The following is a 16,393-nucleotide window of genomic DNA, read 5'->3' on the forward strand; positions in this document are numbered from 1 at the left end:
TTCAAATGTTCTTACACATTTGTAACTGAGTATTTAAGTGACAAAGCCAGATGACTAGAGGAGATTTCAACCCTCAGAGAGTCTCACTACCCACTACACTCAGTCTACCAGCCATGAAGACTTTGAAGGGTAGGGGACCCAGGGGAACTCAACCCTGTTGTCCCTTCCAGTGGGTCAGCTCTCTCTGTGATTTGCAGTAGGTCACCTTCCAGACCAGTGATTTGTACAGGAGAGACAGCAGCTCCTTTTCTTGTTTACTAGACTCAGAAACCGAGACATGTCTTTTCTTTCTCTCTCTCTCTCTCTCTCTCTCTCTCTCTCTCTCTCTTATTCTGTTATTGTTGTTAGCAATCAAGAGCTCGAAAAACAAATGGGATTTCTATAATCTCAGCTCTTGAATGGATGAGGGAGGCAAGAAACAAACCATACCTCCCTACTCCCCTCAACTCGGTATTACCCTACCAGGGAAGGATGGTGTAACTTTGATTTTCTTAAGTTCTGCCAACAGTTTTGAAGTTGTCCAAACCCAAGCCGCCCCTGGGGTCAGCCTGGGCTTGGCAGGGGGTGCTCACAGACACTGCTTGCACAGCTTTTCCGCGATCGCCTTCTCTTTCTGCAGTCTTCTCCCTCCAGACGGATTATCAAAGTACACCGCAATACCGAGAATCTGCTCGAATGTCCAGTAACACATTCCATTTCTCAGAACGATCTTATTATTCTAAAGTACCTTCAGCCTCGAGCTGCCCGCCGCTCGAGTTACCTTAGAGCTCCTTAGAGCTCGAATCGTCTTAATCAGAAGCGACCAATTAGACATCGATTGGCAAAGCTCTGCCGCATTGTTCAAGAGCCATAAACTTTTATGTCTGCACCTGAGGAGGGATCTCGATGCCCGCGCGCCGCCCCGCAGCCTGTGGCTACAGGGTCCCTAGCCCCGCTGCTCCAGGGCCGCGCCGGGCGGGAGCTGAAGCCCACCAAGCTAGCCTGAGGGTGGAGAAGCCACCGGAGCCCTCGAGCTACGCGGCGCCTCCCTACCTTGCATGTTTTCCGGCATCTGCCCCTGTTCCCCGTGCGATCCAGCCAGTCCCAGGGCTTCCGTCTCCACTTTGGGCAGCATGACAAGGCGGCCGAGGGCGGGAATGGGGAGTCGACATCGGTCCGGAAGTCCAGCACCTGGACACCGGCTGCACAGATTCAACTCCGGCGGAAAGAGGGAAGGGGCTAGCAGGATGCCCGTTCACCCAGGCGCTCGCCTGAGCGTGCCTCCGCCTCCTCCGGAGCTGCCCGGCAGGACCTCGGAGCCCTGCCCTATCTCTGCAGCCCTGGAGCCGCCCCCGAGCTGCGAGGAGGTCAGGTTTAGGAGACGAAGAGAAGACTGCGTCCGGGTGCCCCGGCTCCGCTCGGCCAGGGAGCAGCTGCCCGGGGCAAGGATCCGCGAAGCGCCGAGCTCCCAGCGGGCAGCTAGGCGGCCGCCGGGCTGCCACTGCCGCCGCCACGGAGCCGCTGCCTCCGCTCCCGGACGGCTGGGGCGACTCCTTCCCCTCCCTCCGCCCGCCCTCTGGCTCAGGATCGGCAGGGGTCTCTCTCTCTCTTTCTCTCGCCGCACTCCTCTCCTGCCTCCTCTCCGCCCCTTCCCCCTATCTCTTTCTGCCTCCCCCTCGCTCCCTATCACAAGCGCGGAGTTAAGTTCCAACCTCCCTCTCCTGCCTCGTGGACTCCTCTCGCGTATCGGAGAGCAGCCCCTTCCAGCCCCAAGGGTGACGGTGCTGGGAAGGAAAGGGGACAGGCGAGGAGACCGGAGGTAAGTAGGGCCCGGGTGGCGGGGGGTGGGGGGTGGGAGATTGGGTTGGGATGAGGGGTGAAGACAGTGAATGGGGACGCGGGTTCCCGACTCAGGTCGGACACTAACCGCCAGCCAATGAGGATGCTCCAGTCCCTTGGCCGGCCCCAACCTCTTCACCCCGCCTTAACCCACTCCCACTCCACCCTGGCCCAGGGCGGGGGGATGTAAATGCTGCTGGGTCTCAGAGCTAGTGATTCTGCAATCTTTGTAATGTTTTGAACGACCAATAAAAATAAATAAATAAATAATAAATAAATAAATAAATAGAAACTGAGACATGTCTACAGGCTGAGGATTATAAATAGGGTGAGAAGCCAGAGACCCCACAAAGGCATGATTTCTCAACTCACTCCAGGGTATACAGGTGTGTGGGGAATGCAGGAGAGACTAGGCAAGGAGAGGAATGGCAGCAAAAAAAAAAAATGACATTCCCACTGAGGTCTGCCAGTGAAGGTAATGAAGATATTAGTTTACCAGGAAACTGTTATATTCTTGAGCCTGGTTATCTTACCATGTTTAAAGGCAGGTGAAAGTATTTTTTTTTTTATTTAGAAACTGTTATAATAAGTTATACTTAAATTAAATTTATAATTATATGCATGATGGGGTATAAAGTGATGTTAATGATTTTACAAATAATTAAATCAAGATAATTAACATATGTCACCTTGTGTGAAGGTATTTCAAAGTGTATAAATACTCACCCCTATTATTTAATAGTGAGATAGTGGTTAAGAGCCTTTCCTTGATTATCTAACAACTCTATGTATGAGCTCCAGCTCTGTCAGTTATGGGTTGTGTGATCTTGGGCCAGTATATTAATTAAGCCTTCATTTTCATATTTGTAAAGCAGCAATAATACACCACCCTCCTTCTTAAGGTGCTTGTGTAGATGAAATGAGAAAATGTACATGGAAGTACCATGGAAGCTCAACAAATGTCAGCTACCATTATTTTCTCTTTAGATTTCTATAAATAATATGACTCTTTTTATACTTCATACAATGGGGGGTGGAATCCAAGGCCTTGGGGCAAAGAAAAGAGCTATTTATATCCCTGTAGTTTTTAATGATGTTGAGAACTATAATACAACTTCCTATAAAATACATTTTGGCTCAAAGCCAAGGGAGGTGTGATTCATAATGTTGAAAAGTGTATGCCTCTTGGCCTTGAATAAAGTCTAAGTGACCACAAATTCAGATGAGACATGAGTCCTTAAAATAGATTGTTTATAAAAATTACACATTTAAAAAAAAAAAAAAATATATATATATATATATATATATATATATATATATATATAAAATCAGCTATAAAATGATCATGCAAAGCAATATTCAGTACTAGTGAATATAATATGCATATACTAATATAGACATTTAGGCTTTTTTCATATTGTATTCTATTTTAAACACATTAGTCAAAATCTAGAAGAGGAAAATTCCAAGCATAAAAAGGACATTTATTGGAATAGCAAGTGAAATATTTAGCTTACAATATGACACATTCATGAAGCCCATGGGTCAGCACACTTTTTTTTTTTGTAACAGGATAGTAAATCCTTTAGAATTTTCAGACTGGTAGTTCTCTGTCCCAACTACTCAACTCTGGTGTTGTAGCAAGAAAGTGATTACAGACAACTTATAAAATAAATTACTGTGATTATGTTACCATACAATATTGTTTATATTGGCTTGTGATGCTAAGGCTGGAAGACTTCATGATTCTCAAAGCCAGCTTCAGCAAAAGCAAGGTGCAAAGCAACTCACTGAGACACTGTCTATAAATAAAATACAAAATAGGGCTGGGGATGTGGCTCAGTGCCCCTAAGTTTAATCCCCAGTATCCCCTATTGGAACGAACAAACAAACAAACAAAATAAGTGGCAGGCCAGATATGGCCTTTGAATTTTGTGTTAACTTTATTAAATATATGTATATATGTGTGTGTGTGTGTGTGTAATATATATATATGGAGAGAGAAAGAGAGAGAGGGTGAGGGAGAGAGGGAGGGAGAGTGTGTGTCACGCATTGATTCACCGAACTCTTCATAAACAAGTTTAAGTAAATATGATCTCTGTACTATGTAACCATTTGTACACTGTTAACAAATGAAGATGATTGTGTGAATATATGGGTAAGTTATATACATGTAATATGTTACAAGTATTTAATGTTTAAATCTTATACATATTATGAAAAGCTTCAAACTATATTGGGGTCTTTCCTTTCACAGCTACAGCTGCAGCCAGAAGGAAGCTGAGGCTTCAGAAGAGGCTTGCCTCCAGTGTCCTCTGCTGTGGTTAAAAGAAGATCTGGTTGGATCCCAGTGAAACCAATGTAATCTCCAAGCCCAACTATCAGATCTGGATCAGATCTGGAAGCTGATCAAAAATGGCTGATCATCCACAAAACAGTGACTATCCATTATGGGGCTGCATGTCAGAAAAATACCTGGGCTCCCCAGAGGCACAAACATGTGGGCATAGGTAAACAGAAGAGTACAGCTAATGCTCCAATGCAGGAGAAGGCCACCTTCATGCAGAGGATGCAGATTCTGTGTAGGCTTCTCAGAGATACCGTGAATCTAACATTGACCACCACATATATCACAGCCTCTACCTGAAGGTAAAGGGCAATGTGTACAAAAACAAGTGGATCCTCATGGAGGATATCCACAGCTGAAGGCAGATAAGGCTGACAAGAAGCTTCTGGCTGACCAGGCTGAGACCTGCAGGTATAAGAACAAGGAAGCACACAAGCGCTAGGAGGAGTGCTCCAGGCCAAGGAGGTGGACATTATACAGACTCTGTCCAAGGGGGAAGAGACCAAGAAATAAAGCTCCCCTCTTGTGTTTGTATATAGTGGCCTTGGTGATAACATAAATACTCCTTGGACTATAAACAAACTTTATCTGTTAAAAAAATAAAAAACTATATTGTACCAAATTTTTAGAAGTTAGAAGTTTTCTAAATCATCCTTTTTACAATAAAAGAAATACAATTAATCTGGTCTTTGATTTGTGAGGTTTAAAGAAGTCATGTTACTTGTGTTAAAACCAGTAATAGTTCATCACTCTCCAAATATTTCTGCTCTGTTGCACATATTTTGATTTTTTTTAATCTTCAACACCGTTCTGAATTTCACTCACCATTACATAAAATGTTCAAATTTTCAGCATTGAATTTTATTGGAAATGTATAATTGTCTTGTTGAAACTCATGTCCTGAAAGACTATGGACATATTTAAAAAGCTAAATAATGAAATGTAACTAAAAGTAATATTCAGAAAGAACTTTAAGTGCATCCCGATGATGGTCACTGGTAAAAACTGGCAAAAACAAAAATCTTAGTACAAGAATATGTAAATATAGTTGGAAACCTTTGGCTAATATGGAAAATATTAGAAAATGAAGCTGTCAATTGTCATTTGGAAAACAAAAGCTATGCTTAATAGAGGACAACTTTTTTTTTAAGTCAAGCTCTTATTTACAACCATATAATTTATATGGTAAAGATTTTATTTTAACCATTGTGGTTAGAAATACTATATCTATACTTAAGCACTTAGCTCCAGTCTAGAAAATGAAGTAGCTTCTGGCTAATTCTATCAGTTTGACAACTGTATTTTGTTGAAGATGAACTAAAAGAGACTGGTTTCTCATTATGGGAATGAAAAATCAATGGAACTTTAAATCATCACACTGTCTTTATAAGTTCCAAAACACAAAATGTAGTGATGTGCATAATGAGCTCAAGAGGCTTAGAGAACATCATGGCCTCTTTGGGCCACAATATTTTCTGCACTCAGACAGCAGTTCAAGAATTTGAAGCTGAGCAAGATCTAGAGATGTATTGATTTCTTTTTTTCAAGAGGACTTTGGTTCAAGGGCAAGAACTTAATGTTTCCTGACAAAAGAGACAAGTGCCTTTCTTTCCTTCTCTCTTTCTCTCTCTTTCTCTCTCTCTATCTTTCTCTCTTTCTTTCTCTCTCTCTCTCTCTCTCTCTCTCTCTCTCTCTCTCTCTCTCTCTCTTCTTTCTTTCTTTCTTTCTTTCTTTCTTTCTTTTTGGTACTAGGAACTGAACCCAGGGGTGATTTACCACAGAGCTACATCCCCAAACCTTTTTATTTTGAGTTCTCCCTAAATTGCCCATGCTGCCCTTGAACTTGAGATTCCCCTACTTCACTGGGATTACAAATGTTTGTCACTGTACCTGGTGTGTGTCAATTTTTTTTTACAAACCAAACTTGAATGGCATTTAATTAATTATCCAATTTTGATTTCATACATGCATAACCTTGTAGATCAGCAAAGAGTTTGTTGGAGTTTGTTGAGTGAGATGAAAAGTGCTTAGGACAGCACCTGACCTAATAAATTCTCAGTGCACTTTATCATTACCTTGTTAATATCAACATTTCTTATTGTGTACTGCATATCTTGGGATAGTGGAACAGTGCACCTTGATACTTGTCTGACAGTTTTGCCACTAGCCATGTTCACAGCCCACAATCCTCCTCCCTGCCACCTGGTCCTTCTCCAACATCCTTGGGCAGTGGTTTGCAGATAGGTGCACACCAGCATCACTTGCAGGTTCATCATATCATCTGACCTCCTTCTTCACCTGGGGCTGCTGATCTCTCTTCCTTGTTTCCCATGCAGTGCTCCTGTGATTTGCTGTCCTGGTCCCTTTTCCACATTGATAGAAGGGAGCTGAGCCATGGTGGTTGGATGGTAACCACCAGAGCATTTATACAGTCCTGCAGAACTTCTAGCACCATGAAGAGTGCAGGCTCTGCAGCCAGCTGCCTGGGTGCTTGTTCAGCTCCTGCTCTAGTTCTGCCCTGGGCAAGTCCATTGCTCTAGACCTACCTGCCTTCCTCTGTCAAGACAGACTCCTATATGGATCTATATTGTCATGTGGTGTTGATGATCTACTAAGGAACGGGCTTAGAATTACCTGGCATATAATAAGCAGTCAAAATTAAGAATTTTAACTTATCTTTTTTAATATTCCTCATTATGAGTCCTAGATCTTGTGACAGTAATATAAATGGAAGCTAGCTGGGTTCAAATTATGACTGAACAATTCATTGGGAGTACAATTTGGAGCACATTAATAAACTAAATCAGCCTGTTAGGCTATAGGATTAATAATACCTACTTCATAACACATAGTTGTTATAGAAATAAATAAGATAAATGGAATTAAGCACTTTGTATTATGGCCAGCATGGAATAAATAGGAATTACTAAACTTTAGTTCAGTGGTTTATAGACCTTATGATTACTGATACCAGATTGCAGAACAAAGTTATCATACAGGGCCCTATTTTCATATATCAATTGGAATTTAGCTCTACTAGTAACTAGAACTGCAGTAGCAACAAATATTTTTTAAATAACCATAAATTACTTTTTTATTTTAATAAATATTTATTAAAAGTTTAATAAAATAGTATTAAAAATACAAATTTTATTAATTATTAAAAATTTATAAAAAAAGAAATGTATATACTGCATCTTTAAGTAATGAACTTTGCTCTCTGGGTTTCTTTCCATTCCATCTTAAAGTGCATTAATTAAAAAATAATGAACCACTTCTTTATCATTATTGTTCAAAAAAGAAAAAATAATATTAACATGAAGACACTAATCCACTACCATTAGTACTGCAATCTGGCAGATTAACGTAACATCCTGCTCTATTTAATACTGTCCAGCAGAAGAAAATATCTAATTTTGATTTTAAACACACTCACAAACGAAAAAAAGGAAACAAAACAATCTCACCATGGACCTCTGACAAAGGTTTGCTACAGCTGCCAGGATCAGGGTGTGGTGAGGGACAAGGGTGCTGGGATCCCAGGAAAGGCCTCTGGGATCCTGGAGGGTCAGGAGAGAGGGTGAAGGCCTGCTAGGGAGGAGAAGGTGAGGGCAGGGCCTCCCTCCAATTTAGGAAACAACAGCCCTTGGTCTTGTGATTCTGGCAGTTTATTCAGTGGCTGTGAAGCCTCATCTGTCTGAAAACAAAGGCATATGCAGAAATCTTACTCCCAACACAGGGTGAGTCCTTGGAGAAGCTGGCTGGGCTTCTTTCTGGAGAGTTTCTCTGAGATATCAACAATGGAAAAACAACCCAAAATTGACAGAAGACCTGCAGGAAATGTCACTCTCTTGCTTCTCCCTTTACTGGGGCACTGCCTCCGGGAAGGCCAGACTGGTTCCAAGCACAGGGGTCCTCCTTCTTTGCGAGCAACCATGGCATTGCCAGTAGTCCAGAGGAGTGGCTAGTGGTATCTGCTCCAGGAGGTCCAGCTGGGGTCTCCTCCACCCAGGGTGGGGGCCACGGCTGCTTCTCCACAGTTCTCTGTAAGGCTTTCAGCCCTGCCCCAATGGGAGAACATACACAGAATGGCAACCACCCAGCAGCCTGCATGCTGCCTTACCTCCTAAGTTCTGGCTCCTAACAACAACCTCTTCCCTCCTGGGAGGGTTTTTGCCCTACCAAGCTGGGCAGGAACCAGAATGACAGTTTCTCTGTTTTGCCAAGACTGGGACATGGGCTTACTCAACCCCAAATCCCTTTTGGCAAGTGCCGTGAGGGCAAAGTCCACACAGTGGAAACCAAACAAAATGACGTGCTTATGGAGGGGGAGAATGGGAAGCCAAATACAAAACAAAACTCCCCTCCACAGAGAACAACAGAAAAGCCCACCCAACACTCCTTCTTTCCCATGTGAGGCTGACCCCCCAAGGAGCCCAAGCAACCCCTAAAATAAAACCCAAACCAAAAGCCTGAATTGTAAACCCCAAACCAACAAACTCTTCCTGAAACATGCAAAGGAACTGCTTACTCAGAAATATCCCAAATAGTCTGTGATGATGATGGAGCGCATGATGGCTTCCCCCACCCTCTAAACTGGAGAATTGTATTTTCCATGCAGTACCCCAAGGAGAGCAAACTCTCTTCTCAAGGCCAGGGCAATAACAGCTAAGAAGGTAGTTCCTGCTGGCACCTGGGAACTGTGTTTTCTTTAACTCCCAGGTACAGACAGTGGCCTGGCCCAGGGAGAGATGTGAGCTCATGAGACAACTCCAAGTCCCAGGGCCTGTGGGGTCTTCATATGCACCCAGCCATGGTGGGTGGTGGCAATTCCTGGGAAAGAGCATGATCCACAAACATGGATAAGGACAATATAAGGGCTACCTCTGGTGACAACATGGTAGCCACCAAAACAGCCAAACGGGCAGGATGCTGGAGGCCCCCCTATGACCACATCTCTTCCAGATTCACAGCAAAGGCACAATTGGGGTTTCCAAGATGGCCTGTCCCAAATGACATGTAGTCCATCAATGAAGAAACCAAGGTGCACCATAGGTCCCAGCTTTCTCATGTCTGGGTTCCAGGTCATTGCCTTCCCTATTCAATGTATCCTACCTTCCAGGCAATAGCTGGGAGGTGGGCCATCTTTCAGGTCCAACATCTGTAGGGTTTAATGTTGTCTTTCCCCTCTGGTTGACGGTGTTGAGCACCTGGACCCATCTCTTGATCTTCTCCAGGGTCTCTGACTTGCCCTCATTCTGCCTGCTCTTTAACACATCCTGCTCTTTTCCAGGGGTGTTAGGCTGCTCATTCTCATCATGCACCAAGTAGTGGGAAAGGGCCCAGCCCTCTAGCTCCCCAAACCTCACATACCACTAGCCACTCTCCTGATTTTCCAGCACCTGCACCTCCACTCCAGGGAAACTGATCTCTGAGTCCTGGATCTTCTGGGAGGTGCTACATGTCACATAGGAGGTGGCTGGCCCTTCCTACTCCTTCTTAGGGATACATGGGAGAGCAGTGGCTGGGAAGGTAATGATGTCGGCTGAGCCTCTCCTGGTCCCCCTTCATTGGGCCCTTCAGAGGCTATGTGTGGGGTAAGCTCTGAATCCTCATTCCTAGGGTGCTTAGGGCCCTTCCTTCTGGAGATGGCCTGTGGGTCTCAGTTGGCATCCTAAAGTGCTGATGTCCATCTTCTCTTGACTCTGTGACTCTGCAAGTTCAGGAAGGGCTTAGGCTAGACAGATGGCTTGGCCTGGACACAGGAGGTGATCCCAGCCCTCATATCAGTGTCCTTCCCCTGGCCCTGACATTGGGAGTGCCACGAATGCCTGCATCCTAGGCAAAGCATGGCTTCAGGCCACCACTGTTCTTTGACAAGAAGGAGGAAGAGGAGGAGGATGAGGAGCAGGTGGTGTTGATGGTGATGGATGAGGAAAAGAAGGCCAAGGAGTGGTTCTTCTCCAGTTTAGCCTGGCATTCTTCTCTGTCTTGAGCTTTAGGAGTGATGATGACTTGGGGGAGCCTGACTTGGGGGAGTTTTTCTTGGTAAGGAACAATGAGGAGCCCCCTGTGGAGTCACTATCCCCAGAGGAGCCTCTGGTCCACAGGGTGTCCTCTCCATATGGCCAGAAGCCCTCATTCTCATAGCTGGTCTCCTTTTCTAGGGCCACGTCTTCTGAAGGCTCATCCACCTTGAAGCGGGCCCACTGCAGGGAGGAGGCATGTGAGGGTCTACGGGGTTGGGCAGGCTTATGGTCTCCTGAGCCTCTGTCCTCTGTGTGCTCCTCACTCAGCTCTGGTTCAGAGTCAAAGCCAAAGGTGGGGATGTCATACTCAGGCTCCTCTTACTTGAGCTTCAGAAGGGAATCCTGGCTCTTGTTGGCACCCACAGGTGCCTTCTTGTTCTCCTTGGGCTTGCTGAGGGGTACTGGCAGCAGGACCTTGGACTGTGTCAATGTGCTCCTGCGGCTGCTCAGATTGTGCCACAGTCTGGCTGGGCACAAAATAACTGAGCTGCCACACAGCCTTGTAGGTTCAAAACAGGAATTCCTTTATTCTACACACTCCCGAGAATGCCATGCAAACGGCCTTCTCCTGGGACACACCAACCCAACCAGACAACCCTCCTCCGGAAATACCTCCTCCCACACTTCCCCAACCAATGGGAACTCTCCGGGAATCCTGGCGAGAACTCCAAAGTAGCAGGCTGAGAACTCCAAAGTAGCAGGCCAAGGTGGACAGCAGGGGTCTAATATACAATTGAATACACAGCTTAACATAACCATTATCATCTCAATGGCTTGCTGGAATCACCTCTCAACCACTCTGTACTGGCAAAAATGCCATGAGTTATTCCCACTCGACTATGGGTCTCTGCAACTCCCCCCTTTTGTTTAATTAAACACCAAGCATGTGGCTTAGGGACCGTGCCTGTTAGGCTGTCCAATACTACATAAGGTCCTTACCCGTCATCCGATGAGCTGACCTCAAGGCGTCAGCCTCCCGTCTTGGGTTGGTACCACTAAAATTGGATGTTACCTGTCACTGACTACCAGTCCAGCATACAGCCATACTTGTGGATAGGCCTATGCACCAGTGGGGGGGTGAGGTTCTTTGTCTCACCTCTGTTGGCCCCCAAATTTGGCCTTGGTGCCAGTGTGGGGGGGTGAGGATCTTTGCCTCACCGGTGTTGGCCCCCAAATTTTAGACCATCACTAGCAGAAGGGAGGAGGATACAGAAATGCCATGACACCAAGGCAATTGACGGCTCCTTTGGAAAAATTGTACCACTGGTGACACCATCAGCAAAGATACTCCAGCACTACCATAATTTGCTGCACCAACAGATAGTTTACAATGTATACAAGTGATACATAGTCCAGGCAAATTCTGCAAGCAGTTCAAAGCAGAGGAACCTATCAATATGTCCATTTCCTCCCAAAGTAAATCGACTCCTTGATTGAGCATTACTTGTTGAATTATTATTCATTGATGCATAAGTTCATACAGTTTACTGTGATAGCTATCGAAGAAGCTGTAGTTTGGTTTTATCTTTGTCTTCACCGGCACTGGGATAAAGATAGGAATTCTGGCAATGATGGCTAAAAAAAATTATGTAACATTCCAACAGGTACTAAGAAAACAATTTTCTAAACAATTTACATTATCCTGAACAGAATTATTAAATATAATAAAAAGAAAAGGTGAAAGTAAACAAACAGTTCTGTTAACCTCCTTATTTGTTCACATATTAAAACAATCCTCAACAGCTGTTTACTCAATTTAAATTAAACCATTTAAATCACGTGAATAATAAAAATATTTGGATCCATTTTTTCATGAGCGCTCCTCATACATGATATATGGACATACGCACATACAGACATATAACACAAAACACAAGTGTGCACACATAACATACAACACATAAGACAATAGTAAAGGCCTTGTAGATTTACACAGGTGAAATCTCCATTGCAATGTTTAAAACCTCCATAGTCAAAAAATAAAACTGATCAGAAAAACATTAACCTAGGTCTGTATGAGCTCAAAAAATAAATAGAACTTTATGATGTGGGAAAGGGCAATAATAAAATAGATATTGAAAAAGACATCCTGGTTACCACCTGGGTTTGACTCTTTTTTGGATATCCCATCCTTATTCCTGTAACTTGCATAATGGGACTGAAGTTATTCCCACAAGCAAGCCCCAAGGTTTTTTTTACATTTTAAATAGGCTTTAATGGTGTTCATTATTCATTAGCCTCCAGGTGTGGGAGAACCACTGTTGTAGATGTAAGAATAGCCAACCTGGAGCTCTGGATATCAGCTCTTATGGATTTGAGTCAAATCATCTTCTTTTTGGTCTGTAGAAATCGCTTTGGTTAGTCTCTCTGGAATCCAAATCGGCTGCTGTTCTCCCTGTGGAAACACAGAAACACAACCCCAAATCCAGACAATCACTGGGTCAGGACCTTTCCATTGTCCTGTTAGAATATCCTTCCAAAGTAACTTAGGCTTATGTACATTTTTTGGACACATATGCCTTTCTGCAGCACTAAGCCCTGATGAATCCAAATTTTAAAAGTTTAGAGTAAAAAGGGTTATTTTAAGTTTATCTTTGGGGGATATATACCCCTTTCCAATTCCCTCTTTTTGCTTTAATAAGTACATTTTAATAGTTTGATGAGCTCTTTCAACTATGCCTTGTCCCTGTGGATTGTATGGGATTCCTGTTATATGAGTAATGCCGAATGATGAGCAAAATTATTTAAAAGAGGTAGAAGTATAACCAGGACCATTGTCTGTTTTTAACTGTTTTGGAATGCCCACAGTGGCAAAATTTTGTAAGCAATAAGCTATAATATATTCAGTTTTTTCTGCAGCATGAAGGGAGCCCATCAAAAATCTAGAAGTATCAACTGAAACATGCAAATATTTTAATTTTCTAAATTCTGGCAAGTGTATGACGTCCATCTGCCAAATATGGTTAGGTATCAGTCCTCTAGGATTGACTCCAACATTAACTTGTAGTAAAAAGGTCATACAATTTTGACATTGTTTTATTATTTGTCTAGCTTGTTCCTTAGTTATTTTAAAATGCTTTTGTAAAGTATTAGCATTGACATGGAACTTTTTATGAAAATTTATAGCTTCTTCTATTGTAGAGAAAATGTGTATGTCATGTGTAGTTTTATCTGCTAAATCATTACCCAAACCAAGGGCTGCAGGCAATCCTGCATGTGCCCTGATATGTCCTAGAAAAATGAATCTTTTCCATCCCAGAATAGACTTTGTATAGTGGAAAACAAAGAGAAAACAGTAGAGGAAGGGAAATCCTACCAGCATCTTCAAGGGATACTATAGCATTAACTATATACTGACTATCAGAAAATAAATTAAATACAGAATCTTTAAACAAATCACAAAAGTTTGTAATACTGCATTAAGCTCTACCTTTTGAGCTGATTGTTTGGGTACTAAAAATGTAAAAGTTTGTTCAGGGGTAACTACTGCTGCTGTACCATTATTTGACCCATCAGTGAATATATTTGGAGCATTCATGATAGGTGTTTTTCTTGTAATTTTTGGAAAAACTACAGGATGCAAAGACCAAAAAGACAACAAAGGATTAGATGGTAAGTGATTATCAAATGAAACATTAGATTTACACATGATTGTTGCCCAAGTATTTAACTCATTAGCTAACCCATCAATTTGATCCATAGCATATGGAGTAATAATTTTATTGGGAGAAATTCCAAATACTCCCTTTGCTGCTTTTATTCCTTTGAGTATTAATTATCCTATGGCCTCAGGATACCTAGTAAGAATAGTGTTAGGAGAATAAAATAAATGTATCCACAATAATGGACCTTCTTGCCAAAATACTCCTGTAGGAATATTTTTTGTTGATATTACAATAAATAATAAAGGCAAACTTACATCAATTCTATCCAAATGCATATTTTCCATAAATATTTCAATAATTTTTAATGCCTTTCTTGCTTTAGGCGTTAACATGCAGGGTGAATTTGGATCTGATGGACCTTTTAGGATATCAAATAAAGGTCCTAACTCTCCTGTTGGTATGCCTAGATAAGGCGTTATCCAATTTATGTCTCCTAATAACTTTTGAAAGTCATTAAGTGATTTGAGTTTATCTACTCGTATTTGAATTTTTGGTGGGCGGACCATGGTTGAGGATAATAGAACTCCAAAATAATTAATTGGAAGATTAAATTGTACTTTATCTATTGCTATCTCTAGATTATAATTTTTAAATAAATTTGTAAGTGTGGCATAACATTCTAGCAATGATTTTTTTTATCTTTATGTGCCAATAATACATCATCCATATAGTGAAATATTTGTAGTTCAGGATTTTGATTTCTAAGTGGCTGGATTGCTTTGTTAACATAAATTTGACACATAGTTGGAATATTAGCCATCCCTTGAGGGAGTACATTCCATTCATATCTCTGATCAGGACCTTCATGATTTAGTGCAGGGATAGTAAATGCAAAATGTAGACTATCTTCAGGATGAATTGGAATTAAAAAAAATAAACAATCTTTAATATCTATAGCTAAAACATACCAGTTTTTTGGCAAAGCAGACAATTGGGGATTCCCCGATTGAGCAGGTCCCATAATAACCATCTCATTATTAATGGCTCTTAAATCTTGCAAAAATCTCCATTTACCAGATTTCTTTTTAATGACAAAAATGGGAGTATTATGGGGAAATACAGAAGGTTGTATATATCCATCTGCTAATTGTTGTTTGACCAGGTCATGGGCTACTTGTATCTTTTCTTTAGTCAGGGGCCACTGAGGAACCTATACTGCTCTTTCTGATTTCCAAGTAATTTTGATTTTCTCAGTGGCCCTTTCTGAAAACCGAATCCATGTCTATTTATTCCTTGATCTATTTGAATTGGTGCTGTTATACCTTGTTCTTGTTCTCTTAATCTTTTTTCTTTCCTAAAGCCTTGTCTAGCCTTAGTAGTGGGCACGTTAGGATTGATGTTATTTGTTAATGTCAAACCTAATTGATCTAGGACATCTCGTCCCCATACATATATAGGAAGATGATCCAATACATATGGCTGTATAGTTCCTTCACATCCTTCAGGATCCTTCCAATCTAATGTCATTGCACCTCTATGGGGATTAGTTGCCACTCCTAGGCCTCAAAGCATTTGAGTTTCTTGTTGTAATGGCCAATGTTTTGGCCATTCTTGATGAGATATGATGCTAAGGTCAGCTCCTGTGTCCAGTAGCCCATTAAATTCATGTCCTTGAATATTTAGTTTTAGCATTGGGTGAGAATCTAAATTTAAAGACAGTATAGCCCAATCCACACCTGTGGAGCCAAATCCCTTGGAACCTCTTTCTACAGTACGACTGGAAAATTTATTATGCAGGCTGGGTAGAAGAACTGTGTCCCAATGATAAGCCCACTGTTCCTTGGGGAAGAGGTCCTTTTACTCCTGTGGGAATGATTTGAACTCCCATCTCTGGAGTTATTACTGCTCTGGCAGAGGCACAGATGTCCAACCCTGTGTTCCCTCTAGTTTGTCTGATGAGGGATTTAATGGATAATGTCCTTGAATATTTAGTTTTAGCATGGGGCGAAAATCTAAATTTAAAGACAACATAGCCCAATCTACACCTGTGTAGCCTAATCCCCTGGAACCTCTTTGTACAGTACAGCTGGAAAATTTATCAAGCAGGCTGGGTATTATTAATAACTGTGCTATTCTATCTCCTGGTGAAATTACTGATATATCTTTTGGAGAACTAGCTATAATTTTTATTTCACCTTCATAATCAGGATCAATTACCCCAGGACTTATCATAAGTCCTTTTAGAGTGGAAGAACTGTGTCCCAATAATAAGCCTACTGTTCCTTGGGGAAGAGGTATTTTTACTCCTGTGGGAATGATTTGAACTCCCATCTCTGGAGTTAGTACTGCTCTGGTGGAGGTGCAGGTGTCCAACCCTGTGCTCCCTCTGGTTTGTCTGATGAGGGATCTAATGGATAATGTTTCCTGGGCACTACCATGATGGTGTTGCTGGGTTCCTCCATTGCCCCGTATATTTGTGGTTGTGGGCCCCAGAGCATTGGGCCCCCCTGTCCGTTTTTTGGCAATGGAGCCTGATGCTTTTCTCCATGATATTGTGGGTAAACACCTGGTACTTGTCTGTTTTTTGATAATGG

At 42.3% G+C, this 16,393-nt stretch overlaps 2 pseudogenes; one reads left to right on the top strand and one right to left on the bottom strand.

The window, feature by feature from the left end:
• The first annotated feature begins 1,136 nt into the window (after window positions 1–1,136).
• Window positions 1,137–4,678, top strand: LOC143398232 (large ribosomal subunit protein eL19 pseudogene; annotated as a pseudogene).
• A 3,330-nt stretch (window positions 4,679–8,008) lies between these two features.
• The window catches only part of LOC143398233 (SH3 and PX domain-containing protein 2A-like), a 37,253-nt pseudogene continuing 28,868 nt past the window's right edge, over window positions 8,009–16,393 (bottom strand).

The sequence above is a fragment of the Callospermophilus lateralis genome, chromosome 4 (assembly GCF_048772815.1).
Source record: "Callospermophilus lateralis isolate mCalLat2 chromosome 4, mCalLat2.hap1, whole genome shotgun sequence".
In the NCBI taxonomy this organism is placed as follows: domain Eukaryota; kingdom Metazoa; phylum Chordata; class Mammalia; order Rodentia; family Sciuridae; genus Callospermophilus; species Callospermophilus lateralis.